This window comes from Leptonychotes weddellii, chromosome 8 (assembly GCF_054177405.1).
Source record: "Leptonychotes weddellii isolate Sample4059 chromosome 8, ASM5417740v2, whole genome shotgun sequence".
In the NCBI taxonomy this organism is placed as follows: domain Eukaryota; kingdom Metazoa; phylum Chordata; class Mammalia; order Carnivora; family Phocidae; genus Leptonychotes; species Leptonychotes weddellii.
In genome coordinates, this window is record NC_138376.1 from 100,984,491 (window position 1) to 101,001,342 (window position 16,852).

Here is a 16,852-nt window from a genome sequence, read left to right on the forward strand (position 1 = left end):
GCTATTACCCCAGAAAAAAAGTTTTATTAAGCAAATAAAATGACCATTTAAATATAGAAATTAATTCCGTGCTTCAATTAAGTGTTCCAAATTCCTGTACCTTTTCCATAAAGCATCATTTCCCAACCATTTTATATACATCCATTCCTTTAGCCCTTACAGCAACCCCATATGGTAAGTGTTATTTTTATGCCGGGTTTACAGATGAGGAAACTGAGGCATAGAAATGTCACCTGATTTGCTGAAGGCTGCAGAGCTATTTACAGCACCTCAGGATCAGAGCTCAGACAGCCGAGTCTAGAGCCCAAGCTCCTAGCCCACGCATTGCCACGCCTATTACTGCTGTGGGTGGTATGCCCTTGTCCCATGGCTTTCCTTTCTCCCACCATTCCATCCTTGGGAATGTCTACATAAGCTTGGTGGAGTGGAATCTTTGAGAGTGTATGTTACTGGAAGGACCACGGGTCCTCTTGAGAAAGAACACACAGTAGGGGAAGAAAGAGCCGAGCCGGTTCAAGGACAGCCTGATGTCTCTCTCATCTATCTTCCAGGCCAGCCCCTATGGCACCAAGCCTGAGACCTAGGGTGAGCAGGGAGAAGGGTTGTAAGAGAGAAAGCCCCAGTCGCAGGAGATGGTGACAGGTTAGGGAGATGGTGCCCTCAAGGCAGGAGTTTCCCTGTTCGGCGCTGGCCCGGATTGCTTTGACTCGGGGAGGGTGGGCACCAGCAGAAGACCTGGTATCAACGGCTGAGGGCAACTCTTCCTGTCAACAGTGGCAAGACCCCTCTCTGTTATGAGGAGAGACAGGCGGGAGGAAAGTGACAACTGTCATTGCTAAGAGAATTTAGCTTGGGAAACATATGAGATACTCCTGGAACTTTCTGGAAATATTTGGAAGGAATTTCAGGAGGACTGAAACGACTGCAGAACAAGCTGCCATGTAATCAGAAAAACTCTCTTTTGGGTCTGACTTAACCCCAGGCTGGTGTGGCCTGATTTACACAGGTTCAACAGTCCACATTGTCTAGTGTCTGCATATGAACAACGGGGCGGCCTTCTTCACGGATCGGAAAGTACAAGTGCAAAATTAGGCGGAGGGCCTCGGAAGAGGCTGTGGCCAGTGGTTTCACGAGTTTTCATACCTTCTCTTCTGCGGGGGTGGGAAGAATCAATAATATCCACATCTATCACACGTTATGCATTTCTCAACTTGCTTCACCCAGCTATGGCTTTTTAAAGGATCTCATTCTAAGAAAGAAACAATATACAAGAAAGCACAAATGAGTTAAAGTTGCAAAGGGTGATCTCTGCCATGAAGCTCTGGTGTGTCGATTAATGGAAAGGATTATTAGCTTAACTGCCACCCCCAATAGAATTGTGTCTCTAATATCTTTCAATTGGAAGTATAGATCTACTCTGCTAAGTAGCAGATTGAAGGTCAGGCCAAAAGAAAACCAATTATCAAGTGTGAAATGCATTGCTGCTTAACACCTTTGTAGACACAAAGCAAACCCCTCCTGAAAAGACACATTTACAATATGAAAAAGCACTTAAAAAGATGACTCTCTGTGGGTGCCATAGAGTTTAGCTTTCATCTCTCCTTGAAGAATCCAAAGTTGAAGAATCTATCCATCGAGCAAAGGACAACATAAGGGCCAAGAATTCCATTTTGGTAACTCTAGATGCCACGGTAAGGGTGATGACATGGACTGTTTGTAATTGCCAATTTAAATGTGTCTTTGATCAGATTTGTGTAAAAAAGAGAAACTGTCAAACCTAATTTCAATATTTTTTCCTAAGTAGCAGCTCCTCAATATTGCAATTAAATATTTATCTCTCAAAGTTTGGTTTCATCCTTTTAACTAATCTAGAGAGAATACAAGCTAAGTTTCTGCTTAGGTTCTGTTTTTGGACTCCTTGCAATCTTGTCTTCATTCTTGTTGCCTCAGTAATTTCTACTACCCTGCTACCTCACTTAAACTCCTTTGGAAGCTCCTCATCAAAGACAGAACATGGTATGAATCTTAGAATGGCATGTAAGGACTTTCACATGGGGCCCTGACTTCCTATGCAAACCCCCTCCCTCTGACAATCCCCTCGGAACTCCACCCATCCTTGCTGAATGACCCACATACAGCTCCCCTGGCCCTCCAGCAGACTGCTCCCTGGAGCCCAGAATGCCCTTTCCCAGCTCCTGGTAAACAATTGCTTTCCTTGTAGACTCAGCTCCTGTGACACTTTCTCTGAAGCTTTTTCAGATGAGTGATCAGATTGTCTCTGTATTCCCTCTCTCCCATGGACCTCCACCCAAACACACTGAACTCTTCAGAGAATTGTTTACTGCCAATCTTTCCCTTCTGGTCTAGAAACTCAAAGGCAGAAGAGATCTAAGACCATGCCTTAGATCACATTCCTTTTTGCATTATTTGGTGCTGGGTACGTAGTGCGCGCTTAATAAACATTTGAGGAATCATTAAATTGGGTGATGGGCATTAAGAAGGGCACGTGATGGGCCTTAAGGAGGGCACGTGATGTGATGAGCACTGGGTATTGTACACAACTGGTATATTATTGAACACTACATCTGAAACTAATGATGTGCTATATGTTGGCTAATTGAATTTAAATAAAATATTTTTTAAAAAAAGAAATGGAGCAGAACTTTGAAATGAACTGTATCTCCCTCCAAATATCCAGATATCCTTCTTTCAGGTGTCTGCTTAAATGCCACCTTATGTAAAATTACACCTGTCCTCCCGGCTTCTGGCACTTTCACACCCTGCTTTATTTTTCTCCGTAACAGGCCATCTGTGCTTGTTTCCTTATGGATTGTCTCTGTGTGCCTCAGCTTATCACCAGGATGTAAATACCCAAAGATAAAACCCAACCCAACCTAACCCAACCCAACCCAACAACAGTTCCCGGTTTCCAGAGCTGCCTGCGCTCCTTGGCTCATGGCCCACTTTCTCTATTTCAAAGTCAGCTACATTGAGTCCTTCCCAGGTTTTGCTTCTCTGACTTCCACTTCTGCTTTACCTCTCCTGTCTCTTCTGCTGCTCAAGTGATTAGCTTGGCCCTCACTTCTGTAATCCAAGATAACCTCCTTATTTTAGGCCCCATGACCTTAATTCCCTCTGCCATGTCCATTTTGCTGTGTAATGAAACATATTCACAGATACAGGGGGTGAAGATCATGGGGGCCAAAATCCTGCTTGCCACAGCTACCTGTGGCCTTAGAAAACAAGGACATATACACATATTTGAAGAATATAAAAAATGATATATGTGGTTAGCTACAGTTTGTGGTTGTGATGATGAAAAGGCATGGATTATTAAGATTCCCCAGTGTAAAGCATTTGATATCATTTCGATTTTTGAACCAAGTGAATATATTACCTGGTTTAAAAATAAAGATCCTTAAACAAAAACAGAGTTACCATATTGGTCCAGCAATTCTATTTGGGGGTACATAGCTAAAGTAATGGATAGCAGCATCTCAACCCATGTTCATAGCATTATTCACAGGGGCCAACAGGGGAAACCACATAAATGCCCATCAATGGATGAATAGATAAACAAAATGTGGTGTTTACATACAAGAGAATATTCTTTAGCTTTAAAGGAAGGAAATTCTGACACATGCTACCACCACCTTGAGGATATTATGCTAAGTCAAATAAGACAGTTGCAAAAAGACGAATACTGTCCAATTCCACTTCCATGAGGTACCTAGAGTAGTCATATTCCTATAGACAGACAGCAGAATGGTGGTTGCTAGGGGCTGAGGGGACAGGAGGATGGGGAATTGTTTAATGGGTACAGAGTTTCAGTTTTGCAAGATAAAAAGAACCTGAGGCTTGGTTGCACAAAAATGTGAATGTACTTAATACTACTGAATTGCACACCTAAAAATGGTTATAATAGTACATTTTAGGTTGTATGATTTTATCACAATTAAACATTAAAAAAAGAAAAAAAATAATAAACTGTTGCCTTGTAAAGTGGATGAAAATCAAGCAATGGGCTTGGCGTTCCTGTGGTCCAAGACCCCTCACCCCTGCCTGCCCCAAGCCAGCAACTGGGCGAATGTGGGTGGTGAATATTAATCCCACTGGTTAAATGGAAGCTGCCACCAAGCCCTATTGACCAGTGGCATAACCAGCAAAAATGCTACATGGCTTCGTCCTTGTAGCAGGGGCTGACTTATCCCAGCGCTGAGAGTATGGCGAATCTGTCTATGTCTTGGACATCAGACCCATTTCTCTTGAGACTCTCCTAATCTATGGTTTGCTTCCCTGAGTTCTATTCCTGTTCTACAAAAAGCACATCTCCAGATGACTGACAGTGAGAATGTTCAATCTCTTCAGGTGAACCCCCAAACTTTGCCCATAGCAACATCTTCTTGCTCAACAGAATTACTTCAGAATACAGTGATATAACATCAGTACATTTTGGTCACTAATAACATCACCATTTATCGGATGGGAATATCAATTATATTTCTCATTGTTTAGATGGAGATGCCAGGAGTGTAGTCCAATTCATTTGTGTTTTTTTTCTTCCTACATATACCAGGTGATGTTAAGGGCTGAATTGTGTCTCCCAAAATTCATGTCTGTCCTAACCCCCAGTACCTTAGAATGTGACTGTATTTGGAGATAGAGCTTTTAGAGAGGAAATTAATTTAAAATGAAGTCATGAAGATGGGCCCTAATTCCAATATGACTTGTGTTCTTATAAAAAAAGGAAATTAGGGGGCACCTGGGTGGCTCAGTTGGTGAAGCATCTGACTCTTGATCTCAGCTCAGGTCTTGATCTCTGGGTTGTGATCTCAAGCCCTGCTTTGGGCTCCATGCTGGGCGTGGAATCTACTTAAGTAAAAAAAAAAAAAAAGGCAATAAGACACAGACACACAGAAAGGAAAGACTGTATGAAAACAGAGGAAGGAAGTGACCATCTGTAAGCCAACAGAGAGGCCTCAAAAGAAATCACTCTGCCAATACAGTAGTCCTCCCTTATCTGTGGGCAATACGTTCCAAGACCCCCAGTGGATGTCTACAACAATGAATAGCACTGAACCCTATATATACTGTTTTTTTCCTATACGTACATACCTCTGATAAAGTTTAATTTAGAAATTAGGCACAGTAAAAGATTAACAATAATAATAAAATAGAATGATTATAACAATATGCCATAATAAAAAAATGAATGTGGTCTCTCTCTCTCAAAATATCTTATTGTGCAGCACTCACCTCTCTTCTTCTTGTGAGGGTGTGCGATGATAAAACGCCTTCGCAAGTCGGTGAGATGGACTGAGCTGAATGACGTAGGCGCTGTGCTGTAACTTTAGGCTACTGCTCACCTCACAGCAGAGGGTCATCTGCTTCTGTGGTTTGACCTCGGCTAACTGAAACCACAGGAAGTGAAACTGTGGACAAGGGGGTGCATGTGGGTGGAGGGGACTAGGTACCGTGATCTTGAATTTCTAGCCTCCAGAACTGTAAGAAAATAAATTTCTGTTGTTTAAACCACCCAGTCTGTGATGCTATGTTACGGCAGCCCCAGCAAAGTAATACAAGTGAACAACTGAATCTCTCCAGGAATGAGCAATAATTCCACACAGAGAAAACAATTATGTTCCTGGAGAAGCAGAACACAAAATCTGCTGAGAATTCGCTCTGGCCACACAAATACACAAATTTACTTCACCAAAACGAATACTTCCTTTTCAGGCGATAACATCTGTTCTTCTAGTTGTTTAACAATTTTTTTGAAGACCCGTGTGCCCTACTCTAAATTTGTTTAATTAAAGGGGTGGGGTATGGGGGGGAGCAGGAAGGAAACCCCCCCGGCACACTGGGGAAAGGGGTTGCTCCAGCTGTTGTTCCAGCTAAAGCCTGTTGGGCCTCAGCCTTGGCCAATGGCCTCTTAAGCCCATAACATGGGGCTTCTGGAATCCTCCATGGGACCCAAAGTATTTCTCAGCCGACTCTGAACTCAATTCATCGCCATCCTTTATTCTGCCTTCCTTTTCATGCTGCCTCCCACTCCCGACCCTCTAAACAACATGTGTGTGCACACACACGTGGAGGCTTAAATCACTCCTGAGGTTGTGCAAAGGGAAAGGCTACATTGCCAACAGCTACAAAAAAACATACCTGGTCCAAGAGCTTAGGGAAAGAAAGGAGGATGGCATGGCTTCCTGGAATAGCACAATTTTCCCGGTGAAACTCAACGCACAGAAGCGATGTTTAATATTGCATTGTATATATATTATGCAGCCATCAAAAAAAAAAAATGAAATCTTGCCATTTGCAAAGACATGGATGGAACTAGAAGGTATTATGCTAAGTGAAATAAGTCAATCAGAGAAAGACAAGTATCATATGATCTCACTGATATGAGGAATTTGAGAAACAAGACAGAGGATCATAGGGGAAGGGAGGGAAAAATGAAATAAGATGAAACCAGAGAGGGAGACAAACCATAAGAGACTCTTAATCTCAGGAAACAAACTGAGGGTTGCTGGAGTGGAGGGGGGTGGGAGGGATGGGGTGGCTGGGTGATGGACACTGGGCAGGGTATGTGCTATGGTGAGCACTGTGAATTGTGTTAAGACTGATGAATCACAGACCTGTACCCCTGAAACAAATAATACATTATATGTTAAGAAAAAAAAAAAAAGAAGTGATGTTTAAGGTCCTCTTTAACTTTGAAATACTATGTTTCTGCATATAACTGTGGGACTATTCGTTTTGCTTTGCTCCCCTCCTCACTGGTACGCAGTGAGAACGAACCAGGAGGATGGCAGGTCAGGAAACCAGGAGACACTCTCACTGTTGTTGCTGGAAGGGGAGAAGGGTACTGATGCCCCAAGCGCACCTGCAGACTGCTAATTCTTAGCGGCAAGGACGTAGAGGGCAGTGAGGCCGGCGCGGCGCGCGGCTGCCCTCCTTGAACTTGCGCACGAACTTAGGGAATGGGGGCGTGGCTGCGCCAGACCCGCCTGTTGGGTTCTCCGTGGTGTGTCCACTCCCTCAGCGGCGGCAATTGCTGTGGCACAAAGGCAAGCTGTGCTAACGGTCTCTTTATAAACGTGTTTAGACACAGATAAAAGGCTGAATACGGAACAGGGTATAAAATGGCTGATTTTCTTTCCAGCTATAGCAGCTTTTGCTACAGTTTCCTCCGCTGAGCTGAAAAGGGAGCAGGAAGCCTGAGGATTTATTTCTGAACACACACACACACACACACACCACGGCTCAAATTTATTTATAAATATGCAGGCTTTGTGACATACCGCTGAAGAAACTCGAGTCCTCTTCTCGTGCTCGGAGCTGAAAAACAAGCCTAAGTTATTTTGAGTGTAAACTCTTTGATTTTTCATAGAACAAGAGCCTTTCAGGGGCGCCTGGGTGGCTCAGTTGTTAAGCGTCTGCCTTCGGCTCAGGTCATGATCCCAGGGTCCTGGGATCGAGCCCCGCATCGGGCTCCCTGCTCCGCGGGAAGCCTGCTTCTCCCTCTCCCCCCTGCTTGTGTTCCCTCTCTCGCTGTCTCTCTCTCTCTCAAATAAATAAATAAAATCTTTAAAAAAAAAATAAAAAAGAACAAGAGCCTTTCCATTTGACTTCATTGATCAAAAAGCCAAAATGTTATTAAACAGTGATTGTAGATAATGTAAACCAGAAGGTAAAAGTATAGAGAATTGCCAAGTGTTAAAAAAAATATGAATCACTTTGTAAAAAAAAAAAAAAAATCATTGATAAAACCCAGAAAACCGGAATCGTCAAAGTCATTGAGATCCGCTGGACCAGAGAATGACCGTGAATTAAAACAGGTGAATCCCAAGACCTCCAAGGCGTGTTTCAGCCCCAAAGAGACACACCTAATAAAAGGAAACAGGTCACTTGTTTGGTCAGCTTGGGTTTGGGACAGTTTTGTCTGTTTATACAGATACAACAGGAGGTCTGAAGCTCACATTTCAAACACTGAATTGTTAACCATATAAAGTGACCCTACGAAGGAGGACTGTGTAGCCATCCTGTGTGGACTAGGAAAGGCGCGCAGCATCCAGCGCCGGCCCGGCCCACTGCTCCGCCTCCAGGATGTGTCACATCATTGCAGAGCTGAAGCTGCCTGTCACCCAGGGAGTTGGAAAATCAGAGAAGCTAAACTCTGGGGGCCTCAGGTTCTTATGTGTAAAATAAGGAAATTGGAACAGATGGGTATTTCCTAAACTGAGAGCCAGAAAAATTGGATTCTATGGATAAGTTTAGAAAAGTCTGGGCTCAGTAAGTTAAAGAGGATTCTTGATTTAATACATTTAGACTTATTTAATATATTAAATCTTATTTCTTAGATTTAATATATTAATGATATTGTGAATCCCCCCTAAATGGGGATAAGATAAATGATAACTTTTCAAAGGTGCTTGAACACAGAATCCTTTGGGAAATGCTGAACTAGCAGGTCTAATTCTCCATAATTCCAGGGAAGGAATGAGGCCATGAGATAGGAGTGGGGAAAGAGACACTTGGCTCCTGCTTCCAGAATCCCCTCATGCCTACCCAAAAATGGAAAGAGCTTGGTAGGCCCCTTGGAGTACTCATGGCGATGTCAGGGGTTATAATTTTGCAAAAATAAATGACATCAGCTCTTTCTAATTAAGATGAAACGTGTTTAGGCAGAGTATGCCCTGACCTGTGATGTGTTGGCTTAGGTGCTGAAAAGTTAACTCCATCCTCAAAACTCTTGAGCCACCAGTAATGAATTCCTTAATTCCAGTCATGTTCTCTGTGTTATGTTAAAATGCCACCGTCCCAGGAGAGAGACCCTTAAGCCTCATATGTCATAAATGTGTATGAGGCTGAAGCTGTCAGATCTTTTTCTGAGGGAAGATTTTGATTTTAAAAAAAAGAAGAAAATGTGAAAAATGTGAATATTGGCTGGCAGAGAGGAAAAGGACAGAAAGGGGATTGAGGAAATGACGTAAGAGAGTCTCATTTTATCTAGTTGCACTGTCTTAGGTCGGTTTTCTGAGAAGCAGAGCCTCCGCCAAGATTCTTGTGGAAGAGGTTTGTTGAAGGAATGCTCTCTGGAGAAAGAAAGTTGGGAAAGCAAGATGTCTGACTGAGGAGAAAAGCTAAGCAAGGATGAGCTGTAGCCTGGCTTCAGCCAGGCCCCACAGGGGACACTCTGGGCCACAACTGTGCCACAGAATTTGTCTCCCCCCAGGAGAGGCCAGCCTTTTGTACCTCCGTGGTCAGGTATTCCCTGGGGCAGGGCGTGACCTTGCAGGCAGGAGACTCTCATACAGCTGAGGGCGCTGCGCTTGCGACAGGGGCAGGTGTGAACCATCAGAGGCCAACACTCCTACCAGCTGGGGCATGGTCCCTGCAGCCAAATGACAGGGATCTGGGGGATGGGGGGGCACCAGCTGCACCCATAACCCACATGTTTAGAATTGGCTCAGTTTGCCTGACAAAACTTTAAGTAACTGGAATAGTTTATGAAATTCCTCATGTCCCTCCATACCTTGGAGTCCTAGATGTTGATAAAAGACTTCTCTGCTGATGAGAGTTTGACATTTCCTTGGGGGAATGTTAACCATACTCTAAGCTCCTCTCTCAGTTCCAGTAATTATTAAGAGTTAAAGGAATTCTGTTGATTTCCTGTCTCTCTAGATTATTTTTTTCTTTCTATCAAAAGGATTTTGTAAAGGCCACCTGACATGCCCATATCCTTTTGAGCGATACCAAAGTTCTATATTGAAAAAAAAAAGGGTGGGGTAGGGGAGGATCTATCTTTTGAAAAGAAATAGCTGGTTTCATAGCATTAATTTTTTTTTTTTTACAAATCTGCTAGGAAGGAAGAAAGAAAGAGGGAAAGAAGAAAGAAAGAAAGAAAGAAAGAAAGAAAGAAAGAAAGAAAGAAAGAAAGAAAGAAAGAGAAAGAAAGAAGAAAGAACACCCGCCTTTCAGGTATTCTTTATCATAAAGCAATTCTAGACCAATGTCAAGGAGATTTCGAGGTAATCCTCTGCAGTTCTTAGTGTAAAGTAAGAATAGTGTGCTTCCTACTGTAAAGGTAATTTAATTTGCCTAAGAATTATTATTTAGCTATAAAGTCTTTTCTAGGGTGTGCCTTGGAGAACTGTTAAGGGCTTAGATTTTCTCTTTTAAAAGCCTCCAGGTCTCTTTTCTAAGGGTTCATCAAATGATGGGGGGAGAGGGAGGGAATCTGCTTAATCCATTCCCCTATTTCTGCTGGTGTTTGGTAGCTCATTTAGGTGACCTCAACGTCCTATGTATTTTGTAAAGTGGCGTTTCTAGTCCTTTTGGAAATTCATCAGGCAAAGGTCCGCGAACATTTCTAGAAGATCTTATCAAAAGCTGTATGCTTTCTGGAAGCACAAGCACAAGAGCCAGGAATCGTGGCAAAGTCTAGGTCAGTATGAAGACAAAGAACAGTCTTCATGTGTCTCTGTCAAGAGGATTTGTCCATCACCTTCATCAGGTTATATGATCCTTTCTTAAAAGGAAATTTTCTTTTATTCTCCAAGAGCCTTGTACAAAAGAGACACTTAAAGTAAATTACAAAATTCCACATCTTTCTGCCTGCTGGTCAGACTCTGTTCCTTTTGATGTGTTTTGTGGTGGGGCAGGGGGAGAGGGAGGGGGCAGCATGATGTCATATAGCAAAAGCAGCTATTTTGTAATCTTTCCCTTCTCTGTGGCTTATTTACAAAGTCTATGCTTTTAATTTTCCGAGCTTTGGCTCTATATTCAAAGTCAGCCCTAGAATTCTCAAAATAATACCCCCCCGCCCCCCCACCCCCCACCAAAACCCTCCTATTTTCTTTCTCAAACAAGTCTGGCTTATGTACATAAACCATTGCCATGGCTTTGCTTCTAAGCCATCAGGTCTGCTAGGAATTTACAAAATCCATGCAGCAATTCGTTTGACTTCAGGCTTCCTGCCCTGGAAAGCAGTGTGCCTCTGAAGATTCTCGTGAAAGCCAAACTTCCTCTTGAATTGTGGAAATGTGCAAGAAAGAACAGAGAACAGCAGCTTCCTAATGCAGTCAAACGCCAGGTCCAATACGTTAGTACCTGTTTGTAGAACCCGATCGAATGCCGTGGACATAGCTAGAGGTTTCCAGCAGGTATGGGGAACCGAAGCCATCCTGACCCGCTGACAGCACTTCCAGGCCTCCCTGGAAGACCACACAACACAGGGACTCATCCTTCATCCTTCTTGGGCGTCAGAGACGAAACAGAGGCCCTCAGAAAAAATTGCCATCAATCCCTGCCCACTCCCAAACTAAACTCAGTTGGTGCTCATATTTTTTCCCCTCCTGACTCAAAAGATGCATCGTTGCTATTTCCCTCTAATACCAGTTCTGGGAAATGTCTAATTGTCTGTTAGGACATGGAGTAAATGTCCCCTCTTCTGTGACTCCTTGACTGATTCAGCATCTGTCACATCTGTCACTCCCCGTTTGTGCTCCTCTATTTTGGCTCTGCTTTCTCTGTTCTGTGTCTCTAGATGCACATCTGTCTCCCACTGGATTGTGAGCTGCTCAAGCGTGGAGACTGTGCCTTATTTGTGTTTACCTTTGGAACATACTGCTTCCATGTGAATGTGCTCCTTATAAGGATGTAGAATGAGTGACAGAATGTCACATGCTTCAAGGAAATTAATGTGGGAACATTGCATAAAATGGGAGGAAGAATGAAAAAATTTGGTGATGGGGATGACTTTGAGAAAGCTATTATAATAATCTAGTTGATAGGCAATGAGCGCCTGACAAGCTAGGTAGAAGGGCCGTGTACAGACTAGTAAGGAGGAGATTGGAGTCAGAGAAGATTCCAGGTTTGCAAGCCATTGTCAAATCTTGATAATATTCATTCATTCATTCAGTATATAGTACCTCTTCTCATGCCAGGCACTAGTCTAGGGGCTGGAGATACAGAGAGAAATAAATCAAAACAAAACAAAAACATAGAAGAATCAGATTTAAGGGGGGGTTGAAAGTAATACAGTCAGTTGTATTTAGCTTGTCAAGTTTGACAGGTAGTGGGCAGTTGGAAATCTAGGACTGGAGCTTTGGAGAAAGTTCAGATATTTAGATAAATATTTGGGAAACATTATGCAAAGGGAATAGTTACTTAGGATTCCCAAGGGTAATGATTGCAGGAAGAATTATCGAGAAGATACAGTCTTGTGAGATCCTTGGAATATATATTTTGAAACCATTGAGAAAAAATCCTACAAACATTTGAACAAGAGAAACAGAGGTTACCTCTTTCAGGGGAACACAGCCTAAGACACATTAAGGCAGAGACTGAGAGAGTCATTAGGACTAGTCACACATATTCTTGTTTTCTCTTTCTTCTGGAGACATAGTAAGATTATCTGTTCTTAATCCTCTTTGAATTAGGTGAGAAGGTTGACTTGCATTGTGAGTGTGGTGTGCCTGACTTCCAGCTGGAAGCTTTAAGAGACAGAACACAGTTTGCCGAGTGCCCTTTCACCTGTGTGCTCATTAAAGAATATATTTAGATGAAGCCCTCAGTTAAGCTGGAACCCTGAGTGACTACATGAGCAGAGCCACCTTAATGACCTGTGCTGGACATGTAACATGAGTGAAAAATAAACCTTAGTTGTGTTAAACCACTAAGCTTTAAGGGTTGTTTGTTACTGCAGCATAACCCAGACAATGCTGATGGACACACAGACTAAACTGCTGTAATTAAGAACTCAAATGTCTGTGCACCACATCGTTATTTATGGTTACAGGTTCCTCCATTTTCCAGTCTTCCCATCCTCCTGGTGTATTTCCTCATTCACCTGGTCAAAGGTTGTTCACCAGCCCCAGCCCTAAAGAAGGAACAAAGGGCAATCAACTTATTTTTAAGGAAGTGAAGTTAAAGTTGCACATATCACTCTTCTACACATTCTGTTCATGAGAGCTGGGTCACAGAGTCACACCTAATAGCAGGGGAGGCTGGTAAAAATAGTAACTAGGGAAAAAAAATGTAGTAACTAGCAGTTATGTGTCCTACATAATCCAGAGTGAGATCAGTTCTATTACTAAAAAGAAGACAATGGATACTGGGGGAAATTTTCAGTGTTTGCCAGAGGGTACCTAACATGTCCAAGGAACTAAATGTAATATAGCTATGGCTGGAGAATATAGAGAGACATGGAGGTTAGCTCAAGAAGAGGTGGCAGAGATGAGTGGGGTCAAGATCGAGGAGGGACTTCTAAGACTTATTTAAATGTAATGGAAATCCATTAAATAGTTTTTTTAAAGATTTTTTATTTATTCATTTGAGATAGAGAGAGCTAGAGCGAGCAAGAGAGAGCACAAGCGGAGGCGGGGAGGGGCAGAGGAGGAGGGAGAAGCAGACTCCGCACTGAGCAGGGAGCCCATTGTGGGACTCAATCCCCGGACCCTGAGATCATGACCTTAGCCAAAGGCAGTTGCTTAACTGACTGAGCCACCCAGGTGTCCCAATTGAAGAATTTTAAGTGGGGGAGCAATACAGTCAGATTTATATTTAAAGGATTCTCCTGTTTGCAGGAGGGAAGATAGATCGAAAAAGATCAATTAGGCAGCCTTTGCAGGATCCAAGTAAGAGCTGGTAGTCACTTGTCTCCATAGCAGAGGCTCTGTAGATAGGGAGATGAAGATGAATTCCACCGTTATGTAGAATCCAGAATCAAGAATACTGAAAGATGTGGGTGAGTGATGTGGGGGCTGAGGGAAATGGGAGAGTTAAATATCTTCCCAGATTTTCTGGCTTTAGGTTTGAGGTGGATAGGGCTGTCACTTTCTGGAGGGAAAATTCTGGTAGAGGAGCAGTTTACTTACTGGGAAAAAAATGAGTGTTATTTTGAGTACATTGTGTTTAATGTGCCTGGGGGATATCAAATGGGGATATCTGGTAGTTAGTTAGATGTCTATGGGCTTGGGTTCAGGAGAGGGGTCTAGGATAGATCTAAAAGATTGGGAATTGTTAGTGTATGGATGATAATTAAATACAAGGAATGGGATGAAATGGCCTGGGGAAAGTGGGTTGGGAAGAAAAGGGGAGCTCTGAAGAGCACAACATTTGAGGAATGGGAAGAGAGGACAGCCAAACATCATAATTGAGAAGAAAGTGCCAGAGGGAAGACCAAAACTCAGGAGATACATGACTTCATGGATGCTGAAGGAAGCAAGAGTTTCAAGGAGAAAGTGAACAAAAATATAAAACTTAATGAGAAATAAAACAAAATAAGTGCAGAAAACATGTTTAGATAAGATACAGTCCATACAGTACAAGGCAGAAAGCAAATGAAACTGCAAATCATAAAAAAATAGGAAATATGCAACAAAAGGGTTGAAGTTAGATCAAAGAGAACAGCTATGTCATAAAAGGAAAAGGACAAAACAATGATTTTCAGATTCTTTTTAAAATCAAAATTCAAATACGTGTTGGTTACAAGATGCTTGGCAGAAACACAAGGTATCACTAATGGGTTTTTTTGGAAGACGCAAACACCACCTAGAAAATTTGAATGGTATGCTGAATAAATACAGAATGGCTAATTCCACAAAGAAGCCGTTCCAGGTTCAGGAAATCATACAATGATTAAGTTTGAAAGCCTGTAAGATGAAAAATGTTCTGAAAAAAATCACCAGGGTAAACTCAAAAGCAGTTAGAAATCAATAACAATAAACCAATCAGCACAGGTCGATGAGGTGGCTGTGGGGGAGGAGGCTGGGCAGGTGGGTGCGGGCTTGCCAGCAGGGATGGGTGGGCGGGAGGTGCTGCTGAGATCCTGCTAGAGGTGAACAACCACGTCATTGAGGGGACGCTCACACTCAAGTTCGAGAAAGCGGCTGCCGGTGACAAATCAGAAGTAGTCGAAGTAACGTGTGCAGATTTTGATGGAGTCCTCTATCATATTTCAAATCCTAATGGAGACAAAACAAAAGGGATGGTCAGTATTTCTTTGAAATTCAACAAGGAAGTTCAGGCACATGGTGCGGATGAGCTATTAAAGATAGTGTACTGGAGTTGCTTGGTAAATCCCAAATCAGGACACAATGTCTCTGCTATATGACCTTGCAAATCTGCCGACATCCATTGTGCATGAAGGCTGGCACGTTGAAACGAAATTGTTTTGCCTCTGTCTTTGAGAAAGACTTCCAATTCCAAGAAGAGGGCAGGGAAGGAGAGCACAGGGCAGTTATCCACTGGAGGGATGTATGTTGGGTCTAAAAAGGACAGAGTCACAGTAGTCTTCAGCACAGTGTTTAATGATGACGACGCTGTGGTCATTGGAAAAGTGTTCATGCAAGAGTTCAAAGAAGGACGCAGAACCAGGCACAGAGCCCTACATGTCCTCTTTAGCCACAGGGAAGCTCCTCTGGAGCTGAAAGACATGGATGCTGCCGTGGGTAAGAGCACTGGCTGCATTACCATCGTGCCATTCCCTCGCCACACCCTTGCCAGCGCTTGAGACAACACCATCAACCTGATGCACCCGTTCCAGGACAGTCTGCGCTAGCACATCAAGGGCTCTAAGGCTGATATTCACACACGTATGCGGGCAGAAACAGCCGAACTCCTCAAGGTGCTGAGCCGTGCACACCCAGAGGTCGAGAAAAAAGAAATGAGAACAGTCACAGGGAAGATGCTTTCATGCCACTAACTCTTGGGAACAGGAAGAGAAGGCGGCTGGCAGCTGCAGGCTGGAACACTTGCTGCTGGGTATTCGTAGCTTTGAATGTTGTACCTCTTCATGTTCTTGAGGGATTTTCCATTTTGGTTCCATTTTGTACAACTTTGGAAAATAATCTACAGAAATGAGCTATGCTTGCAAGGACCTCATAGTTCTCAAAAATCAAAAAAAGAAAAAAAATGGGGCGCCTGGGTGGCTCAGTCGGTTAAGCCTCAGACTCTTGATTTAGGCTCAGGCCATGATCTCAGGGTTATGAGATCGAGCCCCACATTGGGCTCTGTACTGGGCATAGAGCCTACGTAAGATTCTCTCTCTCCTTCTCCCCCTCCCCCGTCTCTAAAAATCCCCACAAAAAAACAACAAAAAACCCCCCCACTTTTGTGCATCAAAAAGCACAATCAAGAAGTAAAAAAAAAAAAAAAAACAGTCCATGGAATGGGAGACAATATTTGTAAATCATATGTTTCATAAGGATTTAGTATCCACACTATATAAAGGATGCTTGCAACTTGACAATAAAAAGACAAATAACCCAATTTAAAAATGAACAAAAGTTTTGCACAGACATTTCTCGAAAGAATAAAGATACCATGAAAAGATGCTCAGTGTCATTAGTCATTAGGAAAATGCAAATGAAAAACACAATGAGATAACACTTCATACCCACATGGATGGTTAAAATCATGGACTATAACAAGTTTTGACAAAGATGTGGAGAAGCCAGAATCCTCATATGTTGTTGGTGGGCTTATAAAATGGTGCAGCTATTTGGAAAATAGTTTGGCAGTTCTTCGAAAAGTTAAAGAGTTACCATATGACCTAGCAATTTTACTCCTAGGTGTATACCCAAGAAAGTTACAAACATATGTCCATACACAAAAACTTGTGCATAAATTTTCATAGCAGCATTATTTATTGTAGCCAAACAGTGGAAACTGTGATAAACACAAATGTCTATCAACTGATGAATGTATACACAAATATGGTATATCCATACAATGGAATATTATTTAGCTATAAAGAGGAATAAAGTACTGATAATGTGCTACAATGTGGATGAACCTTAAAAACAACCTAAGTGACAGAAGCCAGTCACAAAGGCACATATTT

The 16,852-nt window shown here is 42.6% G+C and overlaps 1 pseudogene; it reads left to right on the forward strand.

Moving 5' to 3' along the window:
- The first annotated feature begins 14,642 nt into the window (after positions 1 to 14,642).
- Positions 14,643 to 16,055, forward strand: LOC102750480 (actin-related protein 2/3 complex subunit 2 pseudogene; annotated as a pseudogene).
- Positions 16,056 to 16,852: the final 797 nt, after the last annotated feature.